The sequence below is a fragment of the Macrobrachium nipponense genome, chromosome 34 (genome assembly GCF_015104395.2).
Source record: "Macrobrachium nipponense isolate FS-2020 chromosome 34, ASM1510439v2, whole genome shotgun sequence".
NCBI lineage: Eukaryota > Metazoa > Arthropoda > Malacostraca > Decapoda > Palaemonidae > Macrobrachium > Macrobrachium nipponense.
In genome coordinates, this window is record NC_061095.1 from 43,102,001 (window position 1) to 43,119,500 (window position 17,500).

Sequence of the window (17,500 nt, forward strand, 5' to 3'; positions counted from 1 at the left end):
CGTTCGTACTTTCATCACGGCTAAACAATACATTAGAGTATTGCTTGAAGAAGGTTGCTTTGTAAAACGTGAGACTCTTCTCTTATCAATCGCGTTATTTTGCATGTGATTTCACCGATAGTAACCTTGCAAAATGGACTAGTTATCTTTAAAAGATATCCACGAAGAGGGGTAAGGTTAGAGGAAGATTAGGGCAATCTCTCACGGCCGGCAAAGGGAGTCTTTAAGAGTCAAATGGTGTAAGGAAGTGTTGTTTCGAATAGACCAGGACTCTTCTGACATCAAGTCGGGTTCTTATCCAGGTCTGCAGATCTTGCCTTGAAGGGGTTCCATTAGCCAACCTTTGATATGAGGGTGCCTGATGTAACTTGTAGTTAGATTAATCTAAAATCCCCGCACCAGAGTTTAGCGTATTATCCTAAGCTATACTTGCTAGATTATATATATATATATATATATATATATATATATATATATATATATATATATATATATATATATATATATATATATATATATATATATATATATATATATATATATTAGGGCTTGTGCCTTGTATGATAAGGCGCCCTATGAGGTAATGTTAGACTAGCGATAATCTACGCTAAGTCGGTTGGTATGCACTTCCATCCTTCAATGGAGTGTCTGGGGGTTTGTAGATCACTTACGAAGTCGGTATATCTTTACGACGATGTGTTAAATCATGGTTCGGTGAGGTTCTTGTAGAAAACACTAAGTTATAAAAAATTATATATTCTTCTGAAGTTTTACATGGTGAAGATCAGATATGATTGTACAAGTCTTCTAATAACGATAGCTTGATCGCTTCTGCCAATGGTGATGGCTAATCCTATTCCTTTACATGATAAAGCTTAGGTAAAGAGGTACAGGTCTTTCTAATGACGATAGCTAACTCTGTTCTGCTTGTTCTACCATCTCTGTTACAAGTTATGAAGGAACGACAGTAGTTCGAACATATGAACATACTTACAAATGACATAGTTTCATACGAACACACAATCAAATGAGACACGCTACAGATCACGTAGGCGGTAGTTGTCTCAAGCAGGGAGCTTGGACTAATGTTTATAAACAATTGAATGGACTACAGGTGACGGCATGTTATCTTAGCCTACATACTATTGTATACGTCATCTTTAGCGTCTCTAGTCTGATCACATCCTGCAAGCAATCTGTTGACCTCTTTAGTTTTATTCTTTTATATATATGGACTAACATTCCATATTTTTATTATGTAAAACACTTACATTAGCTCGGTCAGCTACCAAAACCAACTACTGAATATTACTCAAACTTAACTTGCATTAGACTTATAGGAGTGTGATACAGACACTATGTGAATATATATATATATATATTAGTAAATAAAAATTCATTGTGTACATGAATTGATTCAAGTAATAAAATATAAAACAATGATATGGTAAATAATAGTGATCACGGGATATATAATGATACAGTTTTTCAACTTCATCTCATTAAGATACTTATGCTACAGAAAATACTAATGTACTCTGATAATTGCATAGAATGAAGATTAACATGATAAAAAATCATAATTTTAACTGATAAAAAAATTCATATATGAATTGATAAAATTATTAATGTTTATGCTGATGGATTCGTTGATTTTTATGCTAAATAAATGTTATATATCTGATTCATTAATTCATATACTAACTCATAAATAACTGCAGATATTGGTAGAAAAAAGGTAAACAGATTGATTATAGGCTACCTGATTTGTTTATACATATGTATATGGATTCATATAATTATGATTAATAAATGTGCACTTAAATAGATTCCTATTGCGTACACGCAAAGATATATTTAGATTCTGTTATTTATGATCATTTATATAAAGAGATTCCTATTGCGTACACGCAAAGATATATTTTCGACTCTGTATTTATGATCAATATATATAGGATACATGATACCTTTATATATTAGGATGACCTAGGTTATTACTACTTCACTTTTAACTAGCTTTCGAACAACTTTTCGTCCATTACACAGTTCCAGACAACCACCTTTAGCCAAATGAAAAGAAACGGCCTTTTTCAATGGTTTAAAACAAGGGGAAAATTTGCCTGGGCGGGTCCAACGTTCTATTTTTGCGCTCATACTTATTCTCTGCATCCTAAGCTACACGATTACGTTCGTGATGAATAAAAAAACATCCCCAGCACGAGTCCTTCGCCAGCAAAGTAGAGTGAATATCCTTCGGGTCGTAATTGTCGGAAGTATGTCCCTTTTGTAGTCGAATTCCGACAGCCGCTGGAGCGTTCCGCATGAAAACGAGATTAACGACGAGATACGGTGTCGGTCGAGAAGTCCATGAAATTCCTTTCGCATTGTAGGCGGTTGTTACTTGACTGTAGTCGTCCGCTGCGACGAACGATTTTGAAGTTGCGAGAGTGAACTCTCGTACTGCAGGATACTGTAACCAGGTTCCATTAATCAGCCTGCAAGTGAAATTATACTTGTCACAAGGGCAAAGTAAATTCAGACGACATCCAAATACAGGGAGGGAAGAGAGCCATTTAGACCAGACTTAACCCACATGAATTCGCTGATATTTTGGAATTCAGAAGAGTCCGCTGTACAAACTTTTTATCCATGGCATTAACAATGAGTGAACCTATCCAGGTCTATGATGACTCGTAAAAATATCCATATTATAAAAAATAAATAGATATCAATACGAATCTCAAAGAAAATTCGATATTACTGGTAGTAAGTTACTAGACAAAGAAGTGGAAAACGGAGCTAATTGTAAGATTGCCAGGCAACATAAGAGTCAAAGAGAAGATTAATCATGATTCTATGTGCCCTAACAAAAGTTTCATATTCAATTTTCTCTGCGCATCCTCTGAGGTTAATTTTTTAATTTTTTTAAAAACTTTATTAATAGGTAGGAGATGCAACGAAAAAACCCACTATGTAACTAATTTCTATATAAACTTGGGTTGTTCAAGAAAATGTGACATTTTCCCCACGATTGTTTTACTTGAATTGTAATAGGCTAATGTTGCAAGTAAATATTTCATATATACATATCTTGATACTACTAAATGTCTATGAGGTTCAGAAAAAAAAAATTAATTCATTTTGTTGTTATAGAAATTCTATTTGCTTATTTTGTTATTATTTTTAAAATGATTGCAACTCCTTAGCTAAAGTTGCATTGCGCACACGATAGACACTTGTACCTAACGTCTGCCATGCCCATGAGAAGTTCGGGCTAGTCAGTCCTTTCTCCAGTCAATCTGCTTTTGCAAGCGCGAGTTGAAGCCTGTGTAAGCAGATTGATTGAGGTTAAAAGGAACAAATGCTGATACGGCAATGATGACGTCGTCACTTGGCAGGAGATTGCTCTCAGCCAGCTAAGAGTTACGTTACTTGCTGTAAGAGATACGACTTTAGTATTTTCAAATGATATTTTAGTGTTTTAATTCTCCACCCGCATGAGAAGAATGTCTGAAAAAAAAAAACAGTACCAAAATTGAACAATATATTAGTTTCATGTTGGAAAACTGCATGATTATGGTAAATTAAATATTCCTTATTGAAACTAATGAAAAAGGTTTCCATACAAATTCTATATATATTATTAGCCCTGTATAAGATTCATATAGGATTATTCCATAGATAACATTTTCACTTCTAGACTTCCTGATTTTAAAATCTCTTTTATTTTATTTTATTTTTTTATTTTATTTATTATTAGTTTATTTATTTATTTATTTATTTAATTTTTTTTTTTTTTCATTGACTACGAATATAAATCACCGGGACAGACAATATGTCAGTAGATTTTGGATAGTGTTTGAACTTTTAGCTTATTTGTCATTACTAAAGCGTTAAGTTAGAGTTCAAATCTTTACGCATATATATTTGGATATTTAATTATCTATGGTTACGTTTTGCTTATTGATTTTATCGTGATTCCTTTTTATTATAATTTGTAACCCTCCGACTTCTTACGGAGTGTATTATATTGACTCCACTTGTATCCTATTTATTTTATTTTATATTTATTTATTTATATATTTTTTTTTATATATATTTGATAAATTAATGGTTGGCTTGAATATGTGGAAAAGTGTTCTAGCGGCGTACCGTATAAGGCTACTTGCGGCATTAATTCTATAGATACAAGATATAACTGATAAAGGTATTTTAAAACCGCGAGAACCGCTATAATCCAGTTTGGATCCATATCCACGAGTTGTAACTCGTAAGACATTGACACTTTTTTATTTATCTCTTATTCTACCAAACCGATTGACTCTGGGTGATAAAAATATTATTGGTTTTCTTAATGGAAAGGAATTCACACAACGTGTTAAGGAGATTATTATTGATTTACACCACCCGAGTCACAGATTATTATGTGTTGAATTCCATATTTACTGATTAGCACTCATAAATATTCATAACGCACTCAATTGCGGTGTTTGTTTTTAGTACTATTAATTCTATATAACGTGTCAAGGAACTATTAACACTAAGAAGTGTTTATTCCCTCTGTCAGACTCGTAATTCTGTTAATAATTCTACGTATATTCTTTCAAGGATTGATTTGGCACAGGATAGGCTCCTAAACTGACAGGTGTCTTAGTGTATCCCTGTTTTCATGACACGTGTTACAATTAGTTATGTGCTTTTTATATCTGTAAGCATTGTAGGCCAGTAAAACAGTGATTTGGCTTTCTGTGACATAGGAGGGAACCCTGGATGGCGGAATGCAACCAGCCAACCAGTTTATGACGATTGGTATGAGAGAGATTTATTACTACTACCTGGTCGTTAGTCCTCTGCTGTGTTCTTCGGGTTTTCCTCGTCACAGACCTACATATAATATTACATTTGATTACATTATTCTGATACACATAATAAATATACTTTTGCTTTAGGGTTTCTGCTCGAAGTGTTTATTGTTTTTGCCTAGCCACTGACCCTGTTTCCGTTTCGAAGTGTTTATTGTTTGGTGTTTATTGTTTGCTTATCGCTGTTGACACTTGCTTTGTTCAGTTTGTAACAGTTCTGCGCTCCGACCCAGATATTCAATGCTCGCGATCTCTTGGGTTAAGGAATTTTCTTGTTTAGATACGGTTTTAACAATAGGCATGGATGTTTCTATATCTTTTAGTCCAATTAATGGTTCTTTGCTGTATGGTGCGGATTGCGGGATAATGCGTCAGCTATATATTTCTTTCCCAGGTAGATATCTTATCTTGGCTCCAATAAACTGAATGATCATTTGTCACCGAGTTCCTTTTGGACTGTGATTAAAGCCTTTGCAAAACTCGGTAAAGGACTCATGTTGCAGTAAGGGACTTTAGCAGGATAGCCATAGATTATGAACTTAAGATGTACTAGTGGTTAAAGATACCTAGCCCTTCCTTGCCTATTACTGCATATTTACTTTCAGAGGGCTTTAGTTTACGTGCAATAAAAAGCTATAGGGAAGAACTGTTTATCATATTACTGAAGTAGTATCCTCTTACCCCTTGGTCTGAGGCGTCTGTTGCAATAAAAAAAAATTCCTTATTTAAATCAGGGATTTTTTAAGTTAGGTAAGCTGCATTTTCCGCTTTTAAGATATCGAACGCCTGTTGATGCTTTTCAGACCATAATAAATCTACGCTCTTCTTCGTAAGATCTGTTAAAGGAGCTGTCATGATTGAAGAGTTACATATTTACATACGATTGTAATACCCACTACAGCGCAAAAGTTGCTGTATCCCCCTTTTACGTTAATAGGTACCGGAAGTTATGAATGCCGACACCTTACCTTGGATACTTTAAGACCTTGACTAGACACATAAAACCTAGATAAACATGTTCGGTTTTTAAAAACTACATTTAGATACTTTACTCTGAGATTATTTGTCTTTGTCCCTGTAGCACTAGCTCTAGTTTATGTGAATGTACTTCTAAGGTATTTAGAAAAGATTATAAGACCAACCATATAAGCATGTAGGGTATCCCCTAAAAGTTTCCAAACACTATATTGTAAATGGGGCGCAACGTAAGCCGGAGGCATACGTAAAAAATTGATAATGTCCCTGAGTGTGCTGAAAAACGGTGTATGAGGTACAATCACTTAGGTAATGGTATCTGGTAAAAGCTTTAAGTAAGTCCAGTTGGTGAAAAAAAAATTTATTCTAACCTAACAGAGATAAGATGTCGTCGGTACATCGCACTGGAAACTATCGGGAGTCGTTTCCTTGTTTTAAGCGACAGAATCTACGCAGATACGCCAAGTCCGATCTTTTATGGCATGACATTTGAGGGAAAAATAAAAATTATATGGGATTATTTGATTTCCTAATGACTCTATTACTAACATTTTTCAACTTCGTCATTTATCTCTATTTTGAAATTTTCATTGAGAATCTATACGAAGGTACGTAAATAGCTTTATGTTTGTCCTTAGACCATGTTTTGTGTTAAATTACATCCGTTTTTTTCCAGAGATCACTCGCCAGTGGAGAAACTTCCTGGTATTCAGGTAAAAGATAAAAAAAAAATTCTGCTGAATCACCTCTGCTTGAATGACTTTACGGATATTACTTTAGATAGATTATCAGAGAGATTCATCACTACTGGTTGGGCGTGATTAAAATTAGCAACAATAAAAAATGCGATATTTATAACTTTCCGTATCCACGATATGTATACTTTTAGGGCTTTGTTCGCGGAAATCGTTATATTTCAGAGTGTCGGGAAGGATTAAAATTTCATTTCCCAGCAAGGTCTTTTACACGCACTAAGACATTCGAGGGTGCATGCTTCTCGAGATTTTGCGTGCAAAGTGCGACTGCGTTGTGGAGAATTCTGTTGGTCATTTGAACAATGTTACGATTTATGAGACAAATGTATAGTTCCTTATATAAGTTATATTGATTAACTGCTCATTTTTGTTCAAAACGGATTTTAATATGTTTTGAAGGTTTATAGGATTTCCCTTTGATAAACACGCCTTATTTTGCAGGATGTAAGATATTTTTGTATACCCTAGATGGATCTTACAATTACACTAGATACAGATCAATGTTTTTTATAACTATAGAGGTATCTGTAAGCGCGCTTATCCGGACTTCTCATTAGGAAGTTCGAACAACAGACGGTGATTCCGTAAATACAGGATATACGTGTACTAATGAAATAAATCAAGATATTCTTAATTTTTACGGCGCGTACAGTCGGGCTTAATCCACCACTACTTATAATAACTTATGTATTAAACAAACAAACGAAAACCTGCTCTGATTACTTTTATACGGTCGTGTGATGCATAGGGAAATTCCTTTTAATTTTAAAAAGGTATTTGGGATGTATGATCCAACATCGCTTTTTGTCCCCACTCTGCTAGAGTCGCTTATTGTGTGGAATTTGCTTGCTTTGAACACTTCGGCAGTTTTTTGACTGACCTTAACCGCTTGACTAGGTGACCCAGTCACCGAGTTTGCTTGTTTGATTCTGAACGGGCTACTGTTTCTATTTCTTTTTTGTAATAATTAGGATCCTTCTCTTTATTACCATCGGCAACTTGTTTGTGTGTTTTTAGCATTATGCTGCTGGTTACGTATAAAGCAATGATGACGAACTATTAGCAACTGAGCGATTACTAATAAGAAAAGTTATCACTACTGCATTCAATATTAACTGTTTGTACTTCTTTTCTTGCTAAAATTTGAAATAGTGAGGGATCCTGGTCAGCCCATTTAGCCTGATGAAAGTTTTTTACAGACATGTTATTCCTTGCAATCCAGCCATATTTTTAAAGTTAAGTTGAGTCATTGAGTTCGATATTTTATATAACTCAAAAAACTCAAGGCTAAAACTGCGATCGGGACTTTGCAAAGGAGCATTTATTGTCATGACCCGAAATAGTGTTACCTCTAATTTATATAGATTTGTACGGGTGTTCCACTTGTTTTTTGTGTGTTTTCTAATCACTACGGTGCTTAACGACCCTATCCATGCATCTGTATAAATACAGACGTCCACTGCGTAAACGCATATTCACTGTTTAATATGATTTGTTACGTAAGGATTATTAATCACCCAAAATGATAAAATTAACATAGTATATGATTATGATATTTCAGTAGAACTTCTGGAAACAGACACTCAAAGATAAAAAACTCGCAGTAGCGAAATCTCAATGATGTAGATAATTTCTGTAAAAAAGTAAGATTAAGAATGTCTCGTAACTTCAGCCACAGGAATAACGAAATTCGACCTGCAAAGGAAACACTCAAAGTTACTCCAAATGAATAAAAAATTGTACTTAGCTTGCTTTTGTGGGAAGTCACGGTGTTCCGATAACGACACACGGCCTTGGTCCTCCTTCTCTATTTAGCGGATGACCTGGTTTGGCTTCAGTTTCCCCCGTGCGCGTTGTTTCGATGATTCGAGCCCTTGAAGATCCGATGCTGCAGACGCGTTCGGATTGTTTTCTTTTTGGAGTGCCGGCAAACGCTCACTAACGATGTTTTCTTGAATGATTCTAATGAGAGACGAAGCTTGCGTTGTCGTAGGAAAAAGGACACGTCGGTTTTGTTTCTTGAAGTTATTCACTAAACGATGATACTAAGTTGGTTGAAGAATCTGTTGCTTTCGTCGTCGTTGAAGAGTTCTTATTGTTTTCTGAAGTCGCTCACTAACGATGATACTAGGTTGCTTGAAGAATCTGCTGCTTCCGTCGTCCATTGGACTTCTTATGAATACATGTTTATTATTCTGGTTTTTTCTTCGTAGACGTTGTAGAGTTTCTTCTGGTACGCTGGCCACCAATATTTAGGGCTTGTGCCTTGTATGATAAGGCCCCCTATGAGGTAATGTTAGACTAGCGATAATCTTACCGCTAAGTCGGTTGGTATTGCACTTCCATCTTCAATGGAGTGTCTGGGGTTTGTAGATCACTTACGAAGTCGGTATTATCTTTATGACGATGTGTTAAACTCATGGTTCGGTGAGGTTCTTGTAGAAAACACTAAGTATAAAAAATTATATATTCTTCTGAAGTTTTTACATGGTGAAGAAACATCAGATATGATTGTACAAGTCTTCTAATAACGATAGCTTGATCGCTTCTGCCAATGATGATGGCTAATCCTATTCCTCTACATGATAAAGCTTAGGTAAAGAGGTACAGGTCTTCTAATGACGATAGCTAACTCTGTTCTGCTTGTCTACCTTCTCTGTTACAAGTTATGAAGGACAGACAGTATTCGAACATATGAACATACTTACAAATGACATAGTTTCATACGAACACACAATCAAATGAGACACGCTACAGATCACGTAGGCGGTAGTTGTCTCAAGCAGGGAGCTTGGACTAATGTTTATAACAATTGAATGACTACAAAGGTGACGGCATGTTATCTTAGCCTACATACTTATTGTATAACGTCATCTTTAGCGTCTCTAGTCTGATCACATTCCTGCAAGCAATCTGGTTGACCTCTTTAGTTTTATTCTTTTATATATATGGACTAACATTCCATATTTTTATTATGTAAACACTTACTATATATATATATATATATAGATATATATATATATATATATATATATATATATATATATATGTGTGTGTGTGTGTGTGTGTGTGTGTGTGTGCGTGTGCGTGTGGTGTGTGTGTGTGCGTGTGTGTGTGTGTTTGTCTGTACATGACACCCTGATATCCTTGTGTAACAGAGGTGAAAAATAGATAACCTAGAACAGAATACTGACTAGAAGGATTGACCTTAATTATTGTGAAGTAGTAAAGGAAACAGCTCAAATCGTCAAATGATCATTCCTCCTTGACAAGAGGACAGGGAAGAAGATTAGGATCATTACCTATTAAAATTGGATCCTACTCCACCTCCATTATGTTATTGCCCAGATGCACAAAAAGCCAAATCGAAGGAGAAGAAATAGTTCCTTTTAAACGCTTGCATCTCTTCTCTCTCTAATTATAAAGTAAAAAAGTACTTTCTATATTGAACCCTAACTCAAGAGTTAAAAGTAAATTCTCTCTCTCTCTCTCTCTCTCTCTCCTCTCTCTCTCTATCTCTAGCTGAAACAGGTAAACATTATCTACTTGTGACACCTCCATTGTCAGCACGAAACCCTGTGCCTGGTAACGAAGCGTCATTGAAATTCCGCATCCAGTCGAGGGCGAGGGAAGGTGGAAGTCCTTTTCCTTTCAATGGGGAAACCGACCTTTTCAACCAATGCTAAAGTGACCTTGCAGAATAAAGATCATTGTCACTTAAGCTTGACTGATTTACGTGACACTATTTATCTAGCATCGCAGTAATTAAAAAATACGCCATTTAAGAGTCATTAGACTTTAATGAATAATGATGACAATACTGCCAGAATTATTCCAATATAGTGCATATATGATGAAAAATACTAAATTTATCATGATAGCAAATTCATTACAGGATGGGGAAAATAAATAAATATAAGAAAATCACTTGAAGTACACAGAGCAGTTCTAAAGGAATGAACAAAATTCTAAGAAATTTTAGACATTTGTGGAACTTTGAAGCGTAATTACTATTGACAAATCAATCATAAATTTCATAATCGGTTTGATTCAGATGTGTGTATGATAAACAAACGATGCACGATAAGTAAATAAACAAGTAAATAACTTACTAATTTCCAGAAACCTATACCAAACTATTTCAATAATTTTAACACAATTTTGCCATAAATTGTGTTCATATTTTCATATTCCTTCCAGTATTCCCAGAGAAGAATATAATTTTGTATATTCTTCTTCAGAAACAGGCTGCAGCATTATTGTCAAAAGAGTTTCTAACGAAATATGAGAATACCCCTCTGGGAAATTACTGAAACACCAGAAAAACGAGGGACCTACTTTTCCTTATTGATACCTGCAAAAAGAAAACTACAGGAGAGCACATAACATGTAAATGACACTAGCTGTGGAAATAAAAGAAGCTAAATTGCATGGCAGCGAACTTCCACTACAAACGAACGTTGCAGACCGTCATTGTTAAAACACAGGTCACAAGTCGTCTGGGTGAATAAATAATAAAACGTTTTATAACGTCTGTCATTGCAAGGTGTTTATTTTCCTGTGGATCTGCATCCTTATTAATTTCACAGTCAATGGAAGTTAAATAATTATACGCTTATATTGATTATTATTCATTCATTGATTGTTGTCAACGAACAATTATGAATTATGAATCATAGGCAGTTTCGAAATTAGTATTTGGATGACATTAAGATTTTGACTAGAATAATGATGGTAAAGATACCTTTACATAGAAATTAGAATACCTCTTACGTTTTCATGTGATAAGAAAAAAATATTTGTCATAAATGGCAAGTCTCCATAGATCTAATAAAAAGCTTATGTTTTTGTACCTGAAAGCCTTTTGTGAATCTTTGAGACCATTAAAAACCTTCTCGTTGCAAGTTATCATAAATCTATCATTTTAAATATTCCCCAAGGTGAAAGCCATTTTATAAAGAGAAGCTTCCAAGAGAAGGAATAATTAAATGTCTGTGAGCCAACTTGCTATATTTTATGGTAAAATGCTTCATTATGTATGCCCTGTGATATCAGACACATACGGAATGCTTCAGCAAAAGTATTAATGTCAAGGGTAATTAAATTAAAATTTAATAAACTTTTTAAATATTTCTCATCCGTAAGACGATAGTTTTCCTTCTGATGTCACATCCAGCATTTTAGATGTTCACTTATCATCTAATATACAATCCATACCTGCTAAGCTGGCACTCAATCAGTTGAAAATACAACTGAAATTTTTAATATAAATCTATGTCTGCTGATGTTTTCTTCCGCTTTTTAATAACAAAGTATCCTGGCTATCTGAAAAAGCACATCGCAGCACAAGGCTCTTGTCTGGATCAATATCCTTCATGTAGAACGAGAAGTCCAACCTACGAAATAGGACCACTTCGACGATTTTGGTGATATAAAGAAACGATAAGAAAGAATAAAATGAAACCTGATTGTCTACTTTTCAAAGCAATCAATGACTCACAAAGGTTCTGATTGGGACTATTTCTCCGGGACCACAAATCCTAAAGTCTTCAGTACTTATGTATTAAGATTTATTTCATTCCTGAAGCTCCTCTTGCTTTATATTGTCTTGACATCCTTGGACAGTCAGTCACACCTGCCCTTTCTGACAAAAAAGAAAACTTATATTGTATATTCAGGTAAGAAAGATGACTAAAGTTAATCAAAAGCTTCTGCTTGTACTGAATTATTACTTTTTTTTTACCTCATCCTTATATTGTTAACTTAATAGTTTCGTCCTTCCAGTAGGGATTAATATGTTTCTGATTTTTTTTAATTGATGCACTAGAAAAATAAAATAAAAAAAAAAAACTTCTTTTGACCAAAGATACCTGGTCATCATACATTAACATTGCATGTTATCGCAACCTCAGACACTATGTGGAAACTGCAAACACGAGTGGCCCAGGTTTATAGGGAAAGGTGTGCGAGGAAATTGATTTCTTCTTAGAGGGCATCGCAAGATGATGGCAATGAGAAAGCCCTGTAAGAAAGAGTGGCGTCGAGATTAACTTAAAATCAAAAATAATAGTATTCAAAAAAAAAAGACTTCAGGGGCCTGTAAAGGTATTTTTCTAAAATATTTCATGAACTTCTTATCGTCCCTTCGATAAAGATGGACTCCATCTCTACCGAAGGGACGTCAACAGGGAACTTAAATCACCACCCAGGATTATACCTTGATCCTCTTTCCTTATCTCTTTTGCTTGAAGAAAATGCGCCTAGATTAATAAACTGTAACCCACCGCCTCTTTCTTATTTTGTTTATAGATGCCTGTCAACTTCATTTAATATTCAGTGTAAACTTGAAAATGTAGAATACACTACGAAAGTACTTGTTCTAAGTCCCTGTTTTTATTTTACCTTTCTACCGTGATTATACACACACACACACACACACACACACACACGCACGCACACACACACACACACACACACACACACACACACACACACACACATATATATAAATTATATATATATATATATATATCATATTATAATATGATATTATAATAATATATTATATTATAAACATTGGTAGGTGAATGCGATCAGGAACACTCAACATTCCGTCTAGACATTGATCATTAGTCTTTGTCAGCTTTTCTTGGCAAATGGTGACATCATGAGGACGTCTAAAATCTACACCAGTTTGTATTGTGTTAACAATGAATATATACAAAAGATAATATTAGAATCTACTTATTAATTGTACTTAAAAAATACATTTACACATTTTATAACATAATACAAGTGAATTTAAAATGATCTTAAAAGTAGATATACTGGGAACAACTTTCGGAGTAGAAAGTGAAAATACACTACAACAATATACTATAGAAACAGAACAAGAAGGCAGACAGATACCAACAGGCAGTCAAATTATGCCATGAAAAGCGAACAACCGATGATTTGCAATGTAGGAACCTCCCTCTAAAGAGAGTATCGGCATTTCGTCTCTCTTGTAGTCTCTCTTGTTGATTGGGTCTTAGATTCTTTCCTATCTATACTTATGATTACAAAATCAAGACCTTTACCACATATAGGTTTCATTTACCTTTTATGTATCAAAGACTATTTTTGATACGGTGCCAGCTGATATGGCTAAATGAATTAATCCATTAATATCAGAGAACTCATCTGCATGCAATCTTTAATTATTGTCAGGTACTTCCACTCTTTACCCTCTCTTAATTCCCTTCAAATAAAAGGGAAAAGTTCCTATTGTATGCGTATATGTATACGATAAATTCTATCAGGCTGGTACTTTTCGGTAAAAGTTAAAGTTAATGTTAAAGTTTGGATATCACCCGCAAACCGGCCCCTGCCAACCCCCACCACCACCACCACCACCATGACGTCATCCATGGCAGTAACCATCCGGTAGACAGGCTCACTATTCTCCCTTTGACGGAGAGCGAACTCTGTCTTTTCCCCGAGTTTACAAGGCCAATTACCATCTGTACTATTTTTTTTAAGAGCCCTACCAGGACTAAACCAGGGCCTTAGTGTCTTCCTGAAGGTAACATTTACCAGTAACCTTTAGATGAATGTTGCTTGTTTACTTTCAGATTAAGATTCATGAGATATTATGGTAAAGGTACTATTCCTTGGTCCCTAAAACAATAAAAGATAAGAGCAGAAAATGCCGGTCATTAAGTCAACGATAAACAGATAAAATATATTGCAAATAAAATATTTTTGGATCAATATAGATTAATAAAGAAGTACACACCAGTAATACAGACCATACTTTCATTACAAAGGGATGTTTTCTGGTCTTTATGAAAATAGTTTCCCCCATAAATTTCATCTATGTAGCATTGAAAAAAGTGTTATGATAAATAAGGTTTACTGTTTAATGGTAAGAAAATAAACTCTCAATATCTGAATTGGAGTGCAACCTGGATTCTTTAGATACCAGCAATAATAATGCCATTTGCGTATATGTGATACTATTATTAGAACTTATTTTTAACTGCTCAAAATATATATGGAAAAATATAAAATGAAATCCGTATATCTTGAGGAAATTATCAAAAGATATGTTTATCAAAATGTTTTACGAAAGAAAAATACTCGATTTATAATAGACTTAGTAGATTACTGATTAAGGAAGAGTGAATTGAAACAGTTATCTGTGTATACATGAATGCATTCCCCATTCCTCCCCCGCCCCATATCCACCGAAGAAATAGATAAAACGAAATCTTTAGCGATGAATAAAACAATTTAACTAGTGTAAAAGTGTGCATAAATTTAAGAAACATCAAGCAGAATAAGAAACAAAGAATACTGTCAAAAAAAAAAAAAAAAAAAAAAAAAAGAAGAAGAAGAAGAAGGCGAGACCTAGGAGAGTAAAAGTTGGTAAAAACGTGTGACATTTCCCTAGGAAACAAGACCACCTTGAGAGCACTCTTCTCTTCAGTGTTATTTTGTGAAACTCAAGGGGAGAAAGCAGTTGCGACCTTTTTTATTTTTAGTTTATTTTGACGTAATTAATGAAATAGAAGGCACGAAATGGGTGATTCTATATTGAAACCCATTAGGCGTTGCCTCAAGAAAATTGAACTCAAAGAAAGATTTACACACACACACGCACACACACACACACACACACACACACACCCACATACTCGGCATCGATGACAACGATTATGGACCATTGCGGAGATCATCCAGACTTGTGACCAAAACTAGCAACAACCTCCATCGTCACTTGATAATATTTTCAATGTCAACTTAGACAGGTGAACCCTAGCACACTTGTGGTCAATTATACTTGACAAAAAGGTCAAATGGGAATTTCTTTCCATGCTTTAGGAGAGCTTACAGGTACAGTAAGCTTACAGGTATGGTGTTCCGTCTGCGAGGAAATTGGTGGATGGACTTAGAACGCAGAGAAAAGATAGAAATCTATCCACAACCGATGGAATCTGCATTGGATGGCATCTTCATATAGCGTATAGAAACATAATCTAATGATACTTGATTATTATGGGCTGGTCCCTTTCAAAATACATGTATAGCCATAATTCATTGAAGCAACAAGAGTCAAGCAAATTAACTGCCAGAACGTTCTACAATAATCTTTATAAATAGCGTTAAAATTACAACTTCCACTAAGTCCTCCAAATGTGCCATTAATTAAGCTAGTGTTACATTCTGCTTATTCAAAGGGAAAAGTAAGAATATTTCATAACATTTAATTACCCTCCTGTACGTCAAAATAATGTTGTTATACTATTAGACCATTGTAATTACATTTCCATGGAAACTAAAGCTAAGCTTCACAGTTGATCTTTCTGTTGGAAATTAAACTGACTTTATGGGGGAAGCGAAGCTCAAACAATTAGGCTTTCAAAGCCAGACCAACAGCTGATGTAAAAGCAAGAGAGAGAGAGAGAGAGAGAGAGAGAGAGAGAGAGAGAGAGAGAGAGAGAGAGAATTGTTGATTTTAGCCGAAGCCCATAATGCGTGTAAATGCAGTAAAAACTGCTCTATTTGAACTTATGCATTATCATCCTGGGATTATCAACGTATTGTCCAAGATTCTCTTATGGAAGATAACTTTGCTAGTTAAGGTTAAGCAGATAATTGTTTATATGGAATTATTATAGCCACTTCTCTGCTTACGTGATGAGGATCTGCGAGAGACATTTGAAACATTTGTTGAATAGAAACCGTCGAGGTTTGCAATGAAGGTGACCAAGACTTCCTAGAAAAATGTCATGAGGAGCCATCACTTATTCCCATCTTTTCGGCAGTGTCCCAAAACCTTTACTGGCAATAGAAAACCACCTCGATATAACATAAGGGGAAAGATCCTACGAACAGACCACAAAACGATCTTACTTATCCAAATAAAGTTGGAAACTCTCCTCACTAGCCGCATTAGATATAATAGCACTAGAAACAAGAAGGAATTTCTATGCTAAATAAACGAGGGAATGCAACTTTCTGAATGTCAGCGAAGTCACAAAAGATAGTGATTAATCCGCTCTGCCACGGATCAGCCTCAAAACTGGACCTGCTCACTGCCTGGAAGACTTACAATATGATTTCTTTTCATCTATTTTTGCCTTGTGTTGGAGAAAATGGCACAACTAGTAAGCATGTCAGTCACAGAAAATAGATCTCAGTTTGAAAAGAATTAGCAACTTTCACCATAATGTAGGCAAGAAACCATGGCCAACTCTTAAAAAGAAGAAGAAGAAGAGAAGAAGAAGAAGAAGAAGAAGAAGAAGAAGAAGAAGAGAGAGAGAGAGAGAGAGAGAGAGACAGACAGACAGACAGACAGACAGACAGAGAGAGAGAGCTAATTTAGCTTTACGATGTCGGTTTGAAAGACAGAGGCTTCTGCTCTCGAGATAAAGTAGATTAGTTTTCGAGCTAGTGTTATGGAGGAAACATCAAAGTCTTCCTCATGGCTCTGAGAATAATCTACCCCTCTTCTTTCTATCATTGGCAACCTTAAGTCACTTACAGTCCTTATAACACTCATTCGTTTGTTTGTTTCTATATTTCTTCAATAAAACAGATGACCTTTTCTTCCTGGAAGACGAGATATTATACTTTTCTTTCCTCATCCTATTTTACATATTCCGCCAAAACCTTCTGACAGAGCGTCAGTGCCCCTTGCAAATGGAATGACACTGAAAAGAAATTTTTCCTTTATGTTCTTTCTTAGTTACTGAACCATTTTTGTGTGTTGTTACAGAGAGAGAGAGAGAGAGAGAGAGAGAGAGAGAGAGAGAGAGAATTATGTATATAAAAAACTGTCGTTACGAGCAAACTACTACCAATTACCGTGACTTAACGTAACATAGCGTAAAATTTTGCTGTATCAAAATTTCAGTATCGAAT